The sequence below is a fragment of the Cornus florida genome, unplaced genomic scaffold, assembly GCF_030987335.1.
Source record: "Cornus florida cultivar Cherokee Brave unplaced genomic scaffold, ASM3098733v1 CherokeeBrave_3.0.0_Hap2_Chr02, whole genome shotgun sequence".
NCBI classification, from domain to species: Eukaryota; Viridiplantae; Streptophyta; class Magnoliopsida; order Cornales; family Cornaceae; genus Cornus; species Cornus florida.
The window spans coordinates 50527673-50546257 of record NW_026775572.1 but is presented as its reverse complement, the minus strand read 5'-3'; the positions used below and the strand labels follow the sequence as shown (position 1 = coordinate 50546257).

General features: G+C 36.3%; 1 pseudogene; it reads right to left on the bottom strand.

The window, feature by feature from the left end:
• Positions 1-14787: 14787 nt before the first annotated feature.
• LOC132297818 (small nucleolar RNA R71) lies at positions 14788-14886 on the bottom strand (annotated as a pseudogene).
• Positions 14887-18585: the final 3699 nt, after the last annotated feature.

Genomic DNA, 18585 nt, shown 5'->3' with positions numbered 1-18585 from the left:
ACACTTGATTTATATGTGAATCTTGTTTAGACAATGATTTGTGTGGTTTAATACTTCCTATTGATCATTTCATTCTATCCATATGTCTATGTATGCTTGAATTGATGTTCATGTGTTTATCTTTAGTTTTTGTGTTGTTGATGCATGTTTATGTGTATTGATACTATGGATCTAGAGATTGTCAAGGCATAGTGCTTAATAGAATACTCTTGTGCTATATTTGATAGTTTATGCTCATTTCTTGATGGATTGTGCTTCTCCTTTAGTTTAATTTTCATGTTCCTAGCTTAGTTGTAGTGTAGTTGCATTAGTTTCTTAAATGGGAGGACAATCCATGCTTGTTGTTTGATATTCCATGCTTATGAATGCAAGTAGTATATTTTTCTAACTATGTGATATGTTTAGATTGTGAGCTTAAATGAAGGAATAATGGCTTAGTTTGATATATTGTGCTATTCACTAGGTTGCTTAGATAATATATACTTAATTGGTCATCCATGCTTGTTGAAACAATCAATCATATACACACTATTATTGCAACACATGTTTCCCCTCATTAATTATACATTAAGTGTTTAGAAAGGTGATGTTTAGTAGTGACCTCTAAGTCCCAAGACCTCTCTCTCTTGTTCCCCTATCATTTATTTGTTATTATTTGTTTTACATTGAACTTGCTTAGTTTTAGCTAGTAGTTTAATCAACATACTAACCCTATTTATTATTTCCATTGCAAATACGCTCATAATCCCTTGGGACGATCTCTACTCACCCTAGCTATATTTAGTAATTAGAGATAGTAGTGGCTTTTTACAAATTTAAAACTTAGCCACACTATTTTGCACAAATTTGGAGTGTTGCGACGACGTGCACCAGAGATAATAAAGATAAGGGCTAGGGAAATGACTTCACCACAAGCCTTGTAAACATGCCAAATTATAATTAACTTGGGGAACAACTTATACATGTAATCATGATATGTAGAAATGCAAGACAACTACAATATCTTCCAGAAAATCATATATTTCAGGACTAAGCATAACCCATCTTTGGTTGGCATAGTTCATCCACCTAAACTAGGTTGTGGTATGAACCATCTTCCTTAGGCATGGCCTATCAAGGTCATTCAATTGTATAATGCAGCACATAAAATTCAATTATTTATCATAAATTATCTTCAGTTGGTATAGACCATTTACCTAACTAAATTAATCTAAAGGTGTAGCATGGTCCATCTTCCTTAAGTATAGCTTATATAAATTCTCAATTAACATGCCAATATAACCATTGCATAATCTCATCCTTATTGTCACTCTAAGAATGTAAGTAGCATAATCATGAAGAAACAATTTCTAAGACAAGATAAGAGTCTCAACAATATTATATATTGAATAAAGCACAAATACATCAAAGTGTAATCTCTAGATTATACAACTTGTCATAAATATATAAAGTTCCCTAAATTTAGATACAATCAAGACACAATTACTTGGTAAGGGTTACATCAAATCCCTAGGAAGGGAGTTAGCCTCTCATGTGCAAGGTGTAAGCCTCCATTGATGATGAAGACTCCATCTCCATGAGCTCAGAATTTTGCCCCTTCTTCTTCCTATCCCTTTCTCAATATTTCTCTCTCATATCTTTCACTCAATTTAACTTAGAGATAGATAATGATGCGTGGTTGATATATAAACTAAAAATGCCCTCTAAAGAGATCATATTTCAGAGCCTTTCAAATTCTAAAAGAGATGGAAACATCCATAAAATCAAGGAAACAAACTTTGACTAAAACAAAGTGTGACAGCTCAGCATGTTGGCAGAATTAGCATGTTATTCTTCTGTATTTTTGACCTATCAATTGTCCAAATTAAACTTTCCTCTAAACATAGAAAATATAGTGCTATGGGTCAGCTTTTCAAATCATTAAACCATTTAGCAATTGGATTTATAACTCGAGAGATATGGTCAAAATACCACAGGAGTGCAAAGCTGAGTTCTGCCACCTAGTAGCGTGTTGGTGTCCTCTTGAGCTCTATTTTTGACATCTAAAACATGGGAATTAGGCTTCCATTAAAACATACCAAACATAGATCTCTGAGTTCTCTTTCTATAGAATTAAATGGTTTGTCATTTGGAGTTCGGAGCAGAGAGTTATGGCCTTTTTACTGAAATGCTGATGCTTGGCGTCCAGACGTGAGGTCCTGTGTCCGGATGCCAGGTATTGATGCTTGATTTCTTCTTTTCTTTTGCAATGTTGACTATATCCATTGCCTATTTGGGCCATTTCTTCTTGAAAATCACTTGATATTTAGGCCCCATATGCCTTGTGCTCCAAAAACCCTTAAAACCTTATTTTTATTCATTTTTCACAATTAGATCTGCAAAAACACAAAAACATAAAAACGGAGGTAATCTATGTACAAAGATCAAATAATAGGCTTAACTCATGCAATTAAAGGCGCTTAAATATGCAATATTTGACGCTTATCAATGTATCAGTTTGTGTGTGTGTGTGTGTGAAATTAAAATTGATGTTTCTTCACAAGGTAGGCACACCGAACGAGGCGAATTAGAATTTGGAATGAATCAGTTTATGCATGTAAAGTCAGAATTTTTTTTTCCTAAAGAAAGCATGCCGAACGAGGCAAGATAGAATTTGGCGTGTATCAGTTTTGCATTGTGAATTCAGTTTCATGATTTTGGTTTTTTTTTTGAAGTTAAGCAATGATTGAAATAATGATGGATATCATGATTTTGTTTTTTTTTCTTTTAAAGTAAGTAATGATTGATATAAAGTAAGTAATGATTGATATAATAATTGATATTGATAATTAAATTAAATTAACATTTATTTTTTATTTTTATATTTTATTGATGGATTTGTATTAAATATTGATTTAATTTAAATAGATTCATTAATAATTGTGTTTCATGATTTAAAGTACTCATGCTAAGTATGAAATTTAATTTAAAGGGTTAAATTAATTAAATAGGGTTGGGTTAAATTATTTAAATCAATTATTTGGGTTTAAATGAATTTAATCAGATTGTGGAGGAGTGCAATTAATTGAGAAACATGTTAATTTCTTATAAGGTAAATTAAATGCATGATATTTAGAATTGTTATTTTTGCTCAATTAAATGTAAAGGATGTAAGTATGATTTATATCATGTTTATGTGGATTATTAGATGTAGAAGTTGTTTGCATCTTTATATGGATATGGAAACCTTTATGTGGTTATATTGTGAATTAATACACCATTATGGGATGGGGCCATATAAAGGAATGGATTAACTAATAAAGTTAAGACCTACTTATTTTCCAATCAGGTCAACGGAATAGTTGGATGATATATTATTAAAATAATATTTCGATAGTTTATTTTGATGATTGGATATGACAGATTTTACATATATAATTATATGTTATGATTTGAGCTTGAGTCTCAGGATCAGTGGTTAGGATGCGTATATTGCCAGGGATGTGTAGCTAGATATAGTGTAGTTGTGTACCCTGGTAGGTCTAAGTACTCATACTCACTATATGTACGTTTTACACATTACTAACTATTTAGGTTGAGACAACTCTATAGTCTAGTAAGGTTTCTTTAGTGTGTATATATCTATATATGGACTATTTAGTTACTGTTGAATTAATTAGGATGTGTACGTGTATCGGGTCTCTATTTGCTCAGGATCAGTGGTTAGGATGCGTATATTGCCAGGGATGTGTAGCTAGATATAGTGTAGTTGTGTACCCTGGTAGGTCTAAGTACTCATACCCACTATATGTACGTTTTACACATTACTAACTATTTAGGTTGAGACAACTCTATAGTCTAGTAAGGTTTCTTTAGTGTGTATATATCTATATATGGACTATTTAGTTACTGTTGAATTAATTAGGATGTGTACGTGTATCGGGTCTCTATTTGGGATGTAGTACATTAGAACTTGTTTGTGGGCCTGACCCACCATTATTTTTCAAGTGTTTGTCAGTTCCTGTCTTAGAGATTGTTCGTGCCAAGCAGAGACAGTCATTCACTCTTCTGACTCTACGTAAGACTCTTCTTTATGTTTTAGTTATTAGTTTTATTTCAGTTCAGTTATTTTAGTTAGGAGATTATTAGCAGTCCACAGTATGGATTCTCGAGTTGTAGTTTAATTAATTACTGGTATCAGAGGATTTGATGATTTTATTATGGTATTTTTAATTATTATTTATTTGAGAATTTTTAAATAAGGATTTATTATTTAGTTCCCTTCATCTTACTATTTATTTATTTATTATTCTTTTTGTATTTAAATGCTTGTTTAAATATTAATTGTTTGATATCCCTTATATTCTGTGCTCGGACTTGATTACCTGTGGCTCCAGAATCGAGAGGTATCATAGTTGGTATCAGAGCACTCCAGGTTCAAGTGTCTTTATGGATCTTTCGTATGTAGACTTCCGCGTAGCGTATTTTTTTGTTTAGAGCCTAAGTTTAGGACTAATTGTATTCCTTTATAGTCCACTTCAATTGGATTGATGTCTATCTCTTTGTTAACAAAATGGTTAACGCTAGAAGAAGATAGGACAATCAGAGAAATAGGTAGTGAGCGGCACGTCGGTAGCAGGATTTCCTACGGCGTCAGCAAATTGAGTAAGAGTAAGAGGAAGATGGTCAGTTGCACATTGAGTAGGAGGAAGTACATTAGACTCAGGAGTCTCAGGATCGGGGCTATAATCAAGGCAAGGATCCAGAGTATCCTCCTCACATAAATGACCTCATTGCTCAGGTTATAAAAGCAGGTGTAGCAGTTACACTTCGAAATCAACCATAGGTCCAGCAGGCACCTATACCAGCACCAGTGGTTAAGACAGATCCTTGGGAAAAGGCTAGAAGTTCTTTTACAAAGGGGAGCCCACCTGAATTCTCAGGCTCCACCAATGCGAAAGCAGCTCACCAGTGGAAAAAGGATATCGAGCGACATCTTTGCATTGTTAAGTGCACAGAAGTTCAGAAGTAGATGCTTGTTACTTTCAAGCTTGTTGGAGATGCACTCCAGTGGTGGGAGTCAGTTATTTCTGCAGAGGAGAAGACTTCATTGACTTATGATCAGTTCAGTGCTCGCTTCGATGAGAAATACTTTCCATACGCAGTTAGGACAACTATGAAGATAGAGTTCCTTAATTTACAATAGGGGAACATGACAGTGGTAGAATATGAGCAGCAGTTCACGCGTTTATCTCTTTTTGCCCCAGAGGAGGTGGATACCGAGGAGAAGAAACGTGCTAGCTTTGTTAAGGGGCTTATGTGGTCCATTAAATGATCTATTACATGTATTCCAACCTACACTACTTATACTCAGGTGGTAAACACTGCTTTGTAGCAGTATCAGTTGACCGTAGACTTCAGACAGATTAGGGGTGAGAAACGGGGTGATAGAGACTCTGCTAATCAGTCAGCTGAGAAAGGGAATGGCAATGGACATCGACTTATGATAAGGGCAGATTCCAGGTACAGCAGTCTTGGAAGAAGCACAAGGGTGGTTCAGATGCTCACAGAGATGGGGCACATATTCAGAGGCAGCAGAATGGGGGACCACAAGTAGGACAGGATCAGCCACAGGCTAATCAGCAGAGGAGGCCGTTTGGTACTGATGAGGGCTGAAAAGTGCGCAATTAAACCCCTTAAGCTTAGGTATTCTGGGACCTTTATCTATCTTACTTTCTCGTTTTAGACTAATTTCATGTTATTTCCCTTTTTAGGTACTTATCCCAAAAATAAGCTAATTCTGCCAAATAAGAGGTTAAAAGAAGTAATCCCAAGCTGAATGGAAGAAATGAGCAAAGTGGAAGCAAAATGAAGCAAAGTGTGGAAATCAGCAAGTTCGATCGATCTTAACATTCCTTCGATCGATCAGAGTAACATCGATCTGGACACTTCAAGATGGATCCAAGCAATTGGCCTTATCCAAAAGATCTAAGCATGTCCGATCAATCCAACCATTCTTTGATCGATTGAAAATATTCAATCTTATCCCCACCTACCACCCTACCTACCACTCTTGTCTCTTTCCCAAAATATCTTAGAGATTTGTCTTTATCCAAAAAGGCGCAGCCAAGGATGATCGATCTTTGCAGCATTCGATGGATTTCACCTCAGTTCGATCGATCTCAACATAGTTCGATCGATCAAACCCTCTCAAGTGCGAATTAAATCAAATTCCAGCTCATTAAAAGTTGTCTCATGGTGTAATCATTGCAAGGGCCCTAGTGCACGAATCCAGACCATTGAGTGTGACACTTGAGCCTCCTATATAAGGATTTTGAGCCATTTTTACACATAGCTTGGAATATCTTCAATACATACATACTTAGAAACATTCTTAGAAAGGACGAAAAGGAAAGGATGAGAGGCTAGAGACACATTCTTAGGAGTTCTTCCATTTTTCTAGGGTTTCCATCAAGAAAGAGGTCATTCCTACCATGGAGATAGCCTTTTAGGGTTGAATGACTACTTCAATGAGTGGCTAAACATCTTCTTGGGGCTAGAGTTAGCCCTAAGCATGTCTTTTAGACTCTAATGCTTTGTATTTTGAGGGGATTTGTGTTGTAATCTTGTCTTGACACTTATTTTATATATGAATCTTGTTTATTCAATGATTTGTGTGATTTAATACTTCTAATTGATCATTTCATTCTATTCATATGTCTATGTATGCTAGAATAGATGTTCATGTGTTTATTTCTAATTTTTTGTGTTATTGATGCATGTCTATGTGTGTTGATGCTATGGATCTAAAGATTGTCAAGACATAGTGCTTAATAGAATACTATTGTGGTTTATTTGATGGTTCATACTCATATCTTGATGGATTATGCCTCTCCTTTAGTTTATTTAGTTTAATTTTCATGCCCTTAGTTTAGTTGTTGTGTAGTTGCCTTAGTTATTAGATGGGAGGACAATCCATGCTTGTTGTTTGATGTTCCATGCTTATGAACGCAAGTAGTATTATTCTCTAACCATGTGATATGTTTGGATTGTGAGCTTAAAGGAAGGATTAATGGCTTAGTTTGATGTATTGTGCTATTCATTAGGTTGCTTAGACAATATATGCTTAATTGGTTATCCATACTTGTTGAAACAATCAATCACACACTCTCAAATTGCAACACATGTTTCCCCTCATTAATTATACATTGAATGTCTAGAATGGTGATGTTTAGTGGTAACCTCTAGACCCCAAGACCTCACTCTCTTGTTTTCTCTATATTTCATTTAAATTTCTTATCTTGCATTGAACTTGTTTAGTTTAATTTGTAGTCTAATCAACCAAACACACCACCTTTTGATCGCTTGACCTACTAACCCTATACATTGTTTCCATTGTAAGCACGCCTATAATCCCTTAGGACGATCCCTACTCACCCTAGCTATATTTTTAGTTAGAGGTAGTAGTGGCTTTTATAAATTTAAAACTTGGCCATATTACACACTCACACTCTTAGTGCACATTTTTAGACGTTGGTGCGACAACACACCAAGTTTTTGGCGCCATTACCGGGGATTTGAATTGGCAACACTGTGTTTTGGAAACAAATAGGAATTAGTACTCTTTTGATCGTGTCTTTACTTTATTTTTTTTTTTTTGTTACTTATTGTGTTTGTTCTTGATTGGCTAGGTGCATTGAGCTAAAAGAGTCAAGCAAAGAAAAGAGCAAAGGAAGCAAGGAAGCCAAATGAAGCTAAGCAAAAGTACAAAAAGGAGCTAAAATCTAAAAATTTACAAAGCATAGTAAAGCTTGAAACTTGAAAGTTTAATTGAAGTTGCTTAAGGACCCTTTGTGAGATCTTTTTAACTCAATCTCTAGTTAAATCGTCGGCTCGCGTGGTGGTAAGTTTTTCATTTCATAGATAGATTGTGAGCCCGCATGGAGGCAATTTATTTATACTTTGCATATTGTTCAAACATGGGAGTATGGGATTAATGTATGTGGAGAATGTTTGTTGATTGATTTGTTGTGGGGGCGAAGTGATTGTTATTTGCTTGTTATTTGTTTATCTAGTGCATGCATGGTCACAGGTTATTAAATCCTACTATTGTCCCTCCTAATTTGCATCTTGAATCAGTTGTTTGTAATCCTAGGGGAAGAGGTAGTTCTCATCACTCCATTTTACCAATGGAGGAATTGAATAACAACCATGTGGAGGACCTTGGTCATATAGATCAACAAGGCATCCTCCACCCTAATGTGCATCATAAAAATATTCAAGTACCATTAGGCATACCTAGACCATTCATTCCACCACAACAACAAGGCCAAATTCTATTGGGAATGCCTCGGCCAATCTTTGCTCCACAACCTCCCATTATGCAAGGCAACCATGGTGTTCGAGTGGCACCGCTAGTTGTGAATCCTCCCATTGCTTTAAGAGACCATTATGTGCCTAATGAATACAATGCACCTACATGCATTCAATTGCCCCCATTTAGAGCACATCACTACGAGATTAAACCACAAACCATTCAAATGCTTCCCAACTATCATGGACTTCCAAGTGAAGAACCTTATAAGCATTTGGATGAGTTTCTTGAAGTGTGTTCCATCGTGAAATACACAAACATGCCAGAAGAAGTGTTAAGACTCAAACTTTTTCCTTTTACCCTTAAGGACAAGGCAAAATATTGATTCAACAATCTTAGACCTTTTTCGATAACTTTTTGGGCAAAAATACAACAAGAGTTCTTGAAGAAGTACTACTCGGTTTCAAAGACCAATGCTATGAGAACTTCCATTCGTGAATTTTCTCAAGGGGATGGGGAAATGTTTCATGAGGCATGGTAAAGATTTAATGACTTGCTTAGGAAGTGCCCACATCATGACACACCTAAGTGGCAACTAGTTCAATATTTCTTTGAAAGTTTACCGAAAAGTCACAAGGGTATGGTTGATGCATCTATGGGTGGTTCTTATCTTGATAAGCATGAGGATGATGTGTGGCAATTGTATGAAAGTATGAGTGAGAATTCAATGTATAGATCTTTGTCCTCTAAAAATGGTAGAAATCTAGGTGGAAGGAAGAATGTTGGCTTATATCAAGTTGACAATTCCAATGACATAGTGATGAGCGCTGAAAAGTGCGCATTTAAACCCCTTAAGCTTAGGTATTCTAGGACCTTTATCTATCTTATTTTCCCGCTTTAGATTTATTTTGTATTATTTTCATTTTCAGGTATTTATCCCTAAAATAAGCTAACTCAGCTAAATAAGAGCATAATTGAAGCAATCTTAAGATGAATCAAAGAAAGGAGCAAAATGAAGCAAGTGGTGGAAATTCAGCATGTTCGATCGATCAAAAGTTCATTGATCTCAGCATCCCAAGATGGATACAAGCTCTCTTGTCCTTATCTAAAGATCCCACAAAGTTTAAAATATCTCAAATTTGTTTTTATCCAAAAAGGCGCCGCTATAGAGGATCGATCTAGCTTCAATTCGATAGATCTCAGCCATGTTTGATCGATCTCACCACAAGTTCGATTGATCGAACTTCCCAAATCACGAGAAAATCCAATTTCCAGCTCATTAAAAGTTGTCTAATATCCAATCATTGAAAGGAATATTGGTGTACGAGCCCAGCTCATTTGGGGTGATATTTGACCTACCTATATAAAGAATATGAGCCACTTTTTGAGAGATATACTTGAGAGTAGATAGAGACACAATTTCCATATTCTTAAGGGAGGAAGAAACGAAATGAGGAGGCTAGAGACACAAGCTTGGTGTTTTTCCATCAACCAAGAAGAGGAGCAATCTCTACTATGGAGTTAGCCCTTGAGGGTTGGAGAACACCATCCATGAGTGGCTAAACATCATCTTGGGGCTAGAGTTAGCCCTAAACATGCTTTCTATATCTTGATTTATGTATATTTGAGGGGATTTGTATTATGATACATGTTTTGACACTTTTATATATATAGATCTTGTTTATTCAATGATTTGTGTGGTTTAATGCTTCTAATTGATCATTTCATTCTATCCATATGTCTATGTATGCTAGCATAGATGTTCATGTGTTTATCTCTATTTCTTATGTTATTGATGCATGTCTATGTGTATTAATGCTATAGATCTAAAGATTGTCAAGACATAGTGCTTAATGGAATGTTCTTGTGCTTTGTTTGATGGTTTATACTCATTTCTTGATGGATTCTGCCTCTCCCTTAGTTTAATTAGTTTAATTTCATGTCATTAGCTTAATTGTAGTGTAGTTGTAGTTTAGATGTTAAATGGGAGGACAATCCATGCTTGTTGTTTGATGTTCCATACTTATGAAAGCAAGTAACATATATCTCTAACCTTATGATGTGTTTGGATTGTGAACTTAAAGAAAGGATTAATGGCTTAGTTTGATATATTGTGCTATCGACCATGTTGCTTAGACAATATATGCTTAATTTGTCATCCATGCTCGTTGAAACAACCACACACACATACACTATGTTGCAATACATGTTTTTCCCCTCATTAATCATTCATTAAGGGTGTAGAAAAGCTATGCTTAGTGGTGATCTCTAAACCCCAAGATCACTCTCTTATTTTCTCTCCATTACATTTAATTACATACTTTAGTTTAAATTGCATCTTAGTATAATTCAACCACTAACCAATCTTTTGATCACTCGACCTACTAACCCTAATCTCAATTCCACAATCTAATACGACCCACCAATCCCTTGCGACGATCCCTACTTGCCCTAACTATATTTTTAGTGAAAGGTAGTAGTGGCAATTTCTAAATATAAAACTTAGCCACATTTATCATAGCTCTACACCACTATCTTTTAGTGCACAAACTTTGGGTCGGGGTGCGATAACCACCACATAGCCGCCGAGATGAGATCTTTGTCTCAAAGGTTTGATCAATTTTTGATTAACCAAACTTCGGTGAATCAAATGTCTTCCTCCCCTAACCATTCTCATCGTGCATCTAATGAATCTTGTATGACTTGTTCAAGTGTTTTACATTCTACTTCCAATTGTCCCCATGGACATGTACCAAGTGAAAACCATGAGCAAGTCAATGCTACATTTGTCAACCAAGGGAATAATCCCTATGACACTTATTACAATTCAAGTTGGAGGAACCATCCAAACTTGTTTTCGAAAAGCCAAGGGGAAGGCTCAAACCCTTCTCAAGATGGTTTTTAAAACAAGTATATTCCACCTCCAATGCAAAGCCAAGGTTCCCAAGGTTTTAGATCTTCTTTTCAATCATCACATGGAAATTAATTCTCTAATTCTCATTTCCTTAACCAATCTTCGTATTCCAAAGGAAATTCTAGGAGTCTCGCTTTTGAGGAGAAAGTGTTGACCACTCTAGGTACTCTAGAGGCGAACACTTAATTGCTTTATTCCCATTCCCAATCCATTGCTAAGCTAGAAACCCAAGTCGGGCAAATAGCTAGTACTTTGAATGCTAGAGAGAAAGGGAAGATGCTTTTGAATGCACCACCAAAGCAACAATGTGTTGTGGAGACTTATTCTTCATCGGAAGGTCACACAATCGAACATGTCAATGAGGTGACAACCTTGAGAAGTGAGAGCATTGTGGACAACCAAATGAGTATGTCCAATGAAGAGAGTGAACCGGTGCAACCAAAAGTTGACACCCGTTCCGTTTCACATTCTATTCCTACTTTGATGAGCGCTGAAAAGTGCACATTTAAACCCCTTAAGCTTAGGTATTCTAGGACCTTTATCTATCTTACTTTCCCTGTTTTAGACTAATTTCGTGTTATTGCCCTTTTTAGGTGATTATCCCCAAAATAAGCTAACCCAGCTAAATAAGAGCATAATTGAAGCAATTTTGAGATGAATTAAAGAAAGGAGTAAAGTGGAAGTAGTTTGAAGCAAAGTATGGAATTCAGCAGGTTCGATCGATCACAAGTATATTTAGATTGATCGAAAGTTCATCGATCTAGACATTTCAAGATGGATCCAAGCTATTTTGTCCTTATCCAAAGATCCCACAAAGTTTGATCGATCCAACAATTCTCAGATCGATCGAAAAGATTCCATCTTATCCTGTTGTACCACCCTACCTACCACTTTTGTCTCATTCCCCGAAATATCTCAGATTTGTCTTTATCTAAAAAGGTGCCGCCATAGAGGATTGATCTAGCCAAAGTTTGATAGATCTCAGCCATGTTCGATCGATTTCGCCGCAAGTTTGATCGATCGAACTTCCCTAAGTGTGAGAAAATTCAATTTCCAGCTCATTAAAAGTTGTCTCATATCCAATCATTGGGAGGAATATTGGTGTACAAGCCCAGGTCATTGGGGGTGACATTTTAACCTACCTATATAAGGAATATGAGCCATTCTTGATATACATAGATAGATAGACTTTGGACACAATTGATATATTCTTAGTGAGGAAGAAAAGAGGAGAGGAAACTAGAGACACAAGCTTGGAGTTCTTCCATCAACCAAGAAGGGGAGCAATTTCTACCATGGAGTTAGCCCTTGAGGATTGGAGGACATAATCCATGAGTGCCTAGACATCCTCTTGGGGCTAGAGTTAGCCCTAAGCATGCTTCCTACATCTTGATTTATGTATTTTTTAGGGGATTTGTATTGTGATATATGTTTTGACATTTTTATATACATAGATCTTGTTTATTCAATGATTTGTGTGGTTTAATGCTTCCAATTGATCATTTCATTCTATCCATATGTCTATGTATACTAGAATAGATGTTCATGTGATTGTCTCTATTTCTTGTGTTGTTGATGCATGTCTATGTGTATTAATGCTATAGATCTAGAGATTGTCAAGACATAGTGCTTAATAGAATGCTCTTGTGGTTTATTTGATGGTTTATACTCATTTCTTGATGGATTATGCCTCTCCCTTAGTTTAATTAGTTTAATTTCATGTCATTAGCTTAATTGTAGTGTAGTTATAGTTTAGATGTTAAATGGGAGGACAATCCATGCTTGTTGTTTGATGTTCCATACTTGTGAAAACAAGTAGTATATGTCTCTAACTTGTGATGTGTTTGGATTGTGAGCTTAAAGAAATGATTAAAGGCTTAGTTTGATATATTGTGCTATCCACTATGTTGCTTAGACAATATATACTTAATTAGTCATCCATGCTTATTGAAACAACCACACACACACACTATTGTTGCAATACATGTTTTTCCCCTCATTAATCATTCATTAAGGGTGTAGAAAAGCTATGCTTAGAGGTGATCTCTAAATCCCAATATCTCTCTCTCTTATTTTCTCTCCATTGTATTTAATTGTTTACTTTAGTTTAAATTACATCTTAGTATAATTCAATCACCAACTAATCTTTTGATCACTCGACCTACTAACCCTAATCTCAATTCCACAACCTAATACGGCCCACCAATCCCTTGGGACGATCCTTACTCGTTCTAACTATTTTTTTAGTGAAAGGTAGTAGTGGCAAATTATAAATGTAAAACTTGACCACACTCATTTTAGTCCATCACTTTGCAAGCTTTGGGGTGCGATGACGGCTTTAACCACCACCAAGTTTTTGGCGCCGTTGCCGGGGATTGATTGAAGGCAACGTCGTATTTGTGAAATCAATTAGGAATTAGTACTCTTTTGATCGTGTCTTTACTTTATTTTCATTTTCATTTTGTTTACTTATTATGTTGGTTCTTGTTTAACTAGATGCATTGAGTTAGAAGGTGAGCAAAAGAGCATTTTAAGCAAGGAGCTAAGGAAAAGCAAGGAAGAAGCTAAAATCTAAAAAATTTGCAAGGCTAAAATTGAAAATTGAATTGAAGTGCTAAAGGACCCTTTGTGAGCTCTTTCTTAACTCAATCTCTAGTTAAATCGTCGGCCCGCGTGGAGGCTTGTATTTTAATTCTTGGATAAATCGTGAGCCCGCGTGGAGGCAATTTTATTATTCTTTGCATATTGTTGATAGCATGGGAGTATGGGATCATTGTATGTGGAGGAAGTTTGATAATTGATTTGTTGCGAAGGTAAAGTGATTGTTGATTGTTTGTTGCTTGTTGTGTTTTGTTGTGCATGCATGGTCGTAGATCATTGAAACCTATTCTTGTCCCTCTCAATTTTAAGCTTGAATCGGTTGTTCGAAACCCTAGGGGAAGAAGAAGTTCTAGTCAATCCATTTTATCAATGGAAGTACATAATGAGGACCATGTGGAGGACCTTGGTCACATAGACCAACAAGGTATCTTCCACCCCATGTGCATCATGATAACATGCAAGTACCATTAGGTATGCTGAGGCCATTCATTCACCCACCACAACAACAAGGCCAAGTTCCATTGGGAATGCCTAGGCCAATGTATGCTCCACAACCTCCCATCATCCAAGGCAATCAAGGTGCCTATGTTACACTTCCAATTGCTAATCCTCCCCTTGCTTTAAGAGATCACTATGTACCTAATGAATATAATGCACCCACATGCATTCAATTCCCACCATTTAGAGCACACCACTATGAAATCAAACCATAAACCATTCAAATGCTTCATAATTATCATGGACTTCCAAGTGAAGAACCTTACAAGCATTTAGATGAGTTTCTTGAAGTATGTTCCACCGTGAGATACATGGACATGCCGGAAGAGGTCTTAAGGCTTAAAATTTTTCCATTCACCCTTAAAGACAAGGCAAAATATTGGTTTAACAATCTTAAGCCTTTTTCAATAACTTTTTGGGCAGAAATGCAACAAGAGTTCTTGAAAAAGTACTATCCGGTTTCTAAGACCAATGCCATGAGAACCTCAATTCGAGAGTTTTCACACGGGGATGGGGAAACGTTCCATGAGGCATGGGAAAGATTCAATGAATTGCTTAGGAAGTGTCCACATCATGACATGCCCAAATGGCAATTAGTTCAATATTTCTTTAAGAGTTTATTCGATAATTATAAGGGCTTGGTTGATGCTTCCATAGGTGGCTCTTATATTGATAGGCATAAGGATGACGTGTGGCTTCTTTATGAGAGCATGAGTGAAAATTCTTTGCCTCGAACTTTATCTTCTAAGAATTATAGGAATTCAAGTGGAAGGAAAAGTGCTGGCTTACATCAAGTTGACCATTCCAATGAAATAGCCGCCGAGATGAAATCCTTATCTCAAAGGTTTGATCAATTCTTGATCAACCAAAACTCGGCAAATCAAGTATCTTCCATCCCTAACCATTCCTAGCATACATCTAATGAATCATGTATGACTTGTTCAAGTGTTTTACATTCTACTTCCAATTGTCCCCATGGACATGTGCAAAGTGAGCATTATAAACAAGTCAATACAGCTTTTTTTAATCAAAGGAACAATCCTTATAGCAATCACTATAATTCTAGTTGGAGAAATCACCCGAATTTCTCTTGGAGAAACCAAGGGGAAGGCTCAAACCCTTCCCAAGGTAGTTTTCAAGGAAAGTACATTCCGCCTTTGATGCAAAGCCAAGGTTCCCAAGGATATAGACTATATCAATCACAAGGAAATCAATTTTCTAATTCTCATTTTCCTAATCAACCATCATATTCTCAAGGAAATTCTAAGAGTCTTGCTTTTGAAGAGAAAGTTTTGACCGCTCTAGGCACTCTAGAGGCGAACACTCAATTGTTTCATTCTCATTCTCAATCCATTTCTAAGCTAGAAACCCAAGTAAGGCAAATAACTAGTACTTTAAATGCTAGAGAGAAAGGGAAAATGTCTTTGAATGCCCTACCAAAGCAACAATGCGTTGTGGAGATTTATTCCTCATCGGAAGGTCACACAATTGAGCATGTCAATGTGGTGACAACCTTGAGAAGTGGGAGAATCATTGACAACCAAGTAGGTGTGTCTAATGAAGAGAGTGAACCGGTGCAACTATAAGTTAACACCCGTCCCTTTTCACATCCTATTCCTCATTCATTGCATATGCATGATCATTCAAATGAGAATGTGTTGAAAAATGATTTGAAAAGTGATCTTGAAAAGAAAAATTTGCAAAATGATTTCAAAACTTCTTGTGTTGAAGAGACTTCAAGGAAAAATTCTGAAAAAGTTTTTGAGCCAAGAGCTCCATTTCCGGATGCCTTAAAAGGATCCATTTCAATTGACAAGCAAAAGGCTAAAACAAATGAAATTATTGATGTGTTTAGGCAAGTGAAAGTCAATCTTCCACTTTTAGATGCAATTAAGCAAATTCTGGCTTATTCTATGTTTTTAAAAGACTTATGCACCCAAAAGAGGAAGAACAAAAGCTAAGCACCTAGAAAAGTGGTCTTGACTGAGCAAGTGAGCTCTATTTTGCAACATAACACTCTTCCAAAGTTCAAAGAACCCGGTTCACCTACTACATCTTGTGTCATTGGTGACCATGTCATTAATCGGGCTCTGTTAGACTTAGGAGCAACTGTTAACCTTCTTCCATACTCGGTGTATGTCAAATTAGGCTTGGGAGACTTAAAACCGACGTCGGTGGTTTTGCAACTTACCGACGTCGGTGGTTTTGCAACTTGCCGACCGATCCATCAAAAAGCCTAGAGGTATCATTGAGGACGTATTGATCAAAATTGATAAATTTTTCTTCCCCGTTGATTTCGTTGTCATTGACACAGAACCGGTCCCGAATCTTAAGAGCCAAATTCTCGTTATCCTTGGCCATCCTTTCTTGGCAACCGCGAATGCCAACATTAATTGTAGGATGGGGATAATGAAGATCTCGTTTGGCCACATAAAGGTGAAGTTGAATATCTTTAATCCAACCCCGAATTCATTTGACAAGCATGAAGAAGTGAATGTTGTAGAGAAATATCATGACCATAAATGTAAAGGAATAGAGTGTTTGCTTGAAACCAAAATTTCAAAAGGGTTATCTTTAACCCTGAATTCCAAGAAAGTTATTTCAAAATCTTGTTTTGAAAGGGCATGGAAGCCCGAAGATCACATTGAAAAAGGACCAACAAGTTCCTTTGAGCCTAATCCAACAAGTTCTCTAAGGAACTATTTGTTGGGTGGAATTCAAGGTACTTATCACCCCATTAAGGAGGGGATGCACTACAAGATGTTTGATCCGGGCTAAAAAAGCCCAACGTCTTGCTAGAGATGTTAAAGACTAGTGCATTTCGTAGGGTGTCACAACCCTATTCCTCCCTCATTTCTATTTTAAATTTCATTTCTTGCGAAGTCTAGATATTTGCTTTAGGTTCATATACATTGCTGGGAACTGTGATTAGGATTGCATACACTTTCATGTTGAAAATGAACATTTTGCATCAGTTCGATCGATCTCCAAGGAGGTTCGATCGATCGAACTCCATACCTGCATCCAATTACCTCACTGTCTAATCGTTCGAAGAAAACCTGCATATTTCAGCTCTCTGTCCCATCGTTCGAACTTGTTCCTAGATCGATCTTTAGTTCTTCGAACGATCCAACTTCATCTTGGATCGATCTGCAGTCTCAACACTTAGAAAAATTTTGAACTTGCATCCAACCTACATCCAAAGACCTCTATATCCCATCGTTCGAACATGTTTGCAAGTTTTTGCATGTTCGATCGATCGGAGTTCTTCTGAGATCGATCTTGGAGAGATCGATCTGTGTTATTTGATTTACCGTTTTGACTTTAAGTTTGACTTTTGTTTTGAATTTAATTAAAAAAATATCTTATTCTGAATTAAAAAAAAAATTTAAAAAAAGGGGTTTTTCAAAGTTTTCAAAAAATACTTTTATTTCTTGTATTTATTTTATTTTTGTCTATTATTTTTCAAAAATCCAAAAAAATATTTTTCATTTTAAATTTTTGATTTTTAATTTTCAAAAATTTAAAAGCTTCAAAAACAATTTTGTCTTTTAGTGAAGAGAGATTGATACTAGTTCGATCGATCTAAGATTTCAGTTCGATCGATCGAACTAAAGAGGGAATGTTTTTAAAAATAGAGACCAAGGGTTATTTCAGATCGATTCAAAGATCGATCCAAAAAAGCCCTAGATTCCCCTCGCCGCTGCAACCTTCCCTTCCATCTCCGGCGAGTGCTCCGGCGAGTCTATCGTGCACGAATCTCTCTCCCTCATCTCGGATCTCAGATTTCAGCTCCCTCTCATTCGATCCCCTTCTCTCTCGGTTTAGGTAAGATCAGAGATCCCTCTTTTGGTTCAAGCTTTATCTTCATGCATCAATACTTTCCATGTTAGATCTAAGATGTTATGATGATGTTCTTGCCATTTTTGAAGCTTTGAAGCTACGTATATATGTGTATATATATGCATATATATCACTTTATATATTTTTTATTTTAATTTTTGATTTTGGAGTTCACAGGCCGAGGAAAGTGACCAAATTTGTTGATTTGTTGTGTAGAGGAACCCACGAACTTGGTCGGGAGGCCCCCGTGCCATCCACGTCACAGATCTATGACTTTTCGAATTTCACCTCACAGTTCGATCGATCGAACTTTTTCTCAGATTGATTTGTAATAGATCGATATCACTTATTTGAGATCGATCAAACTTACATCCATCTCACATTTTTGTGATCGATCGAACTTCACAGAATTGCATCACACACTTCACACACCATC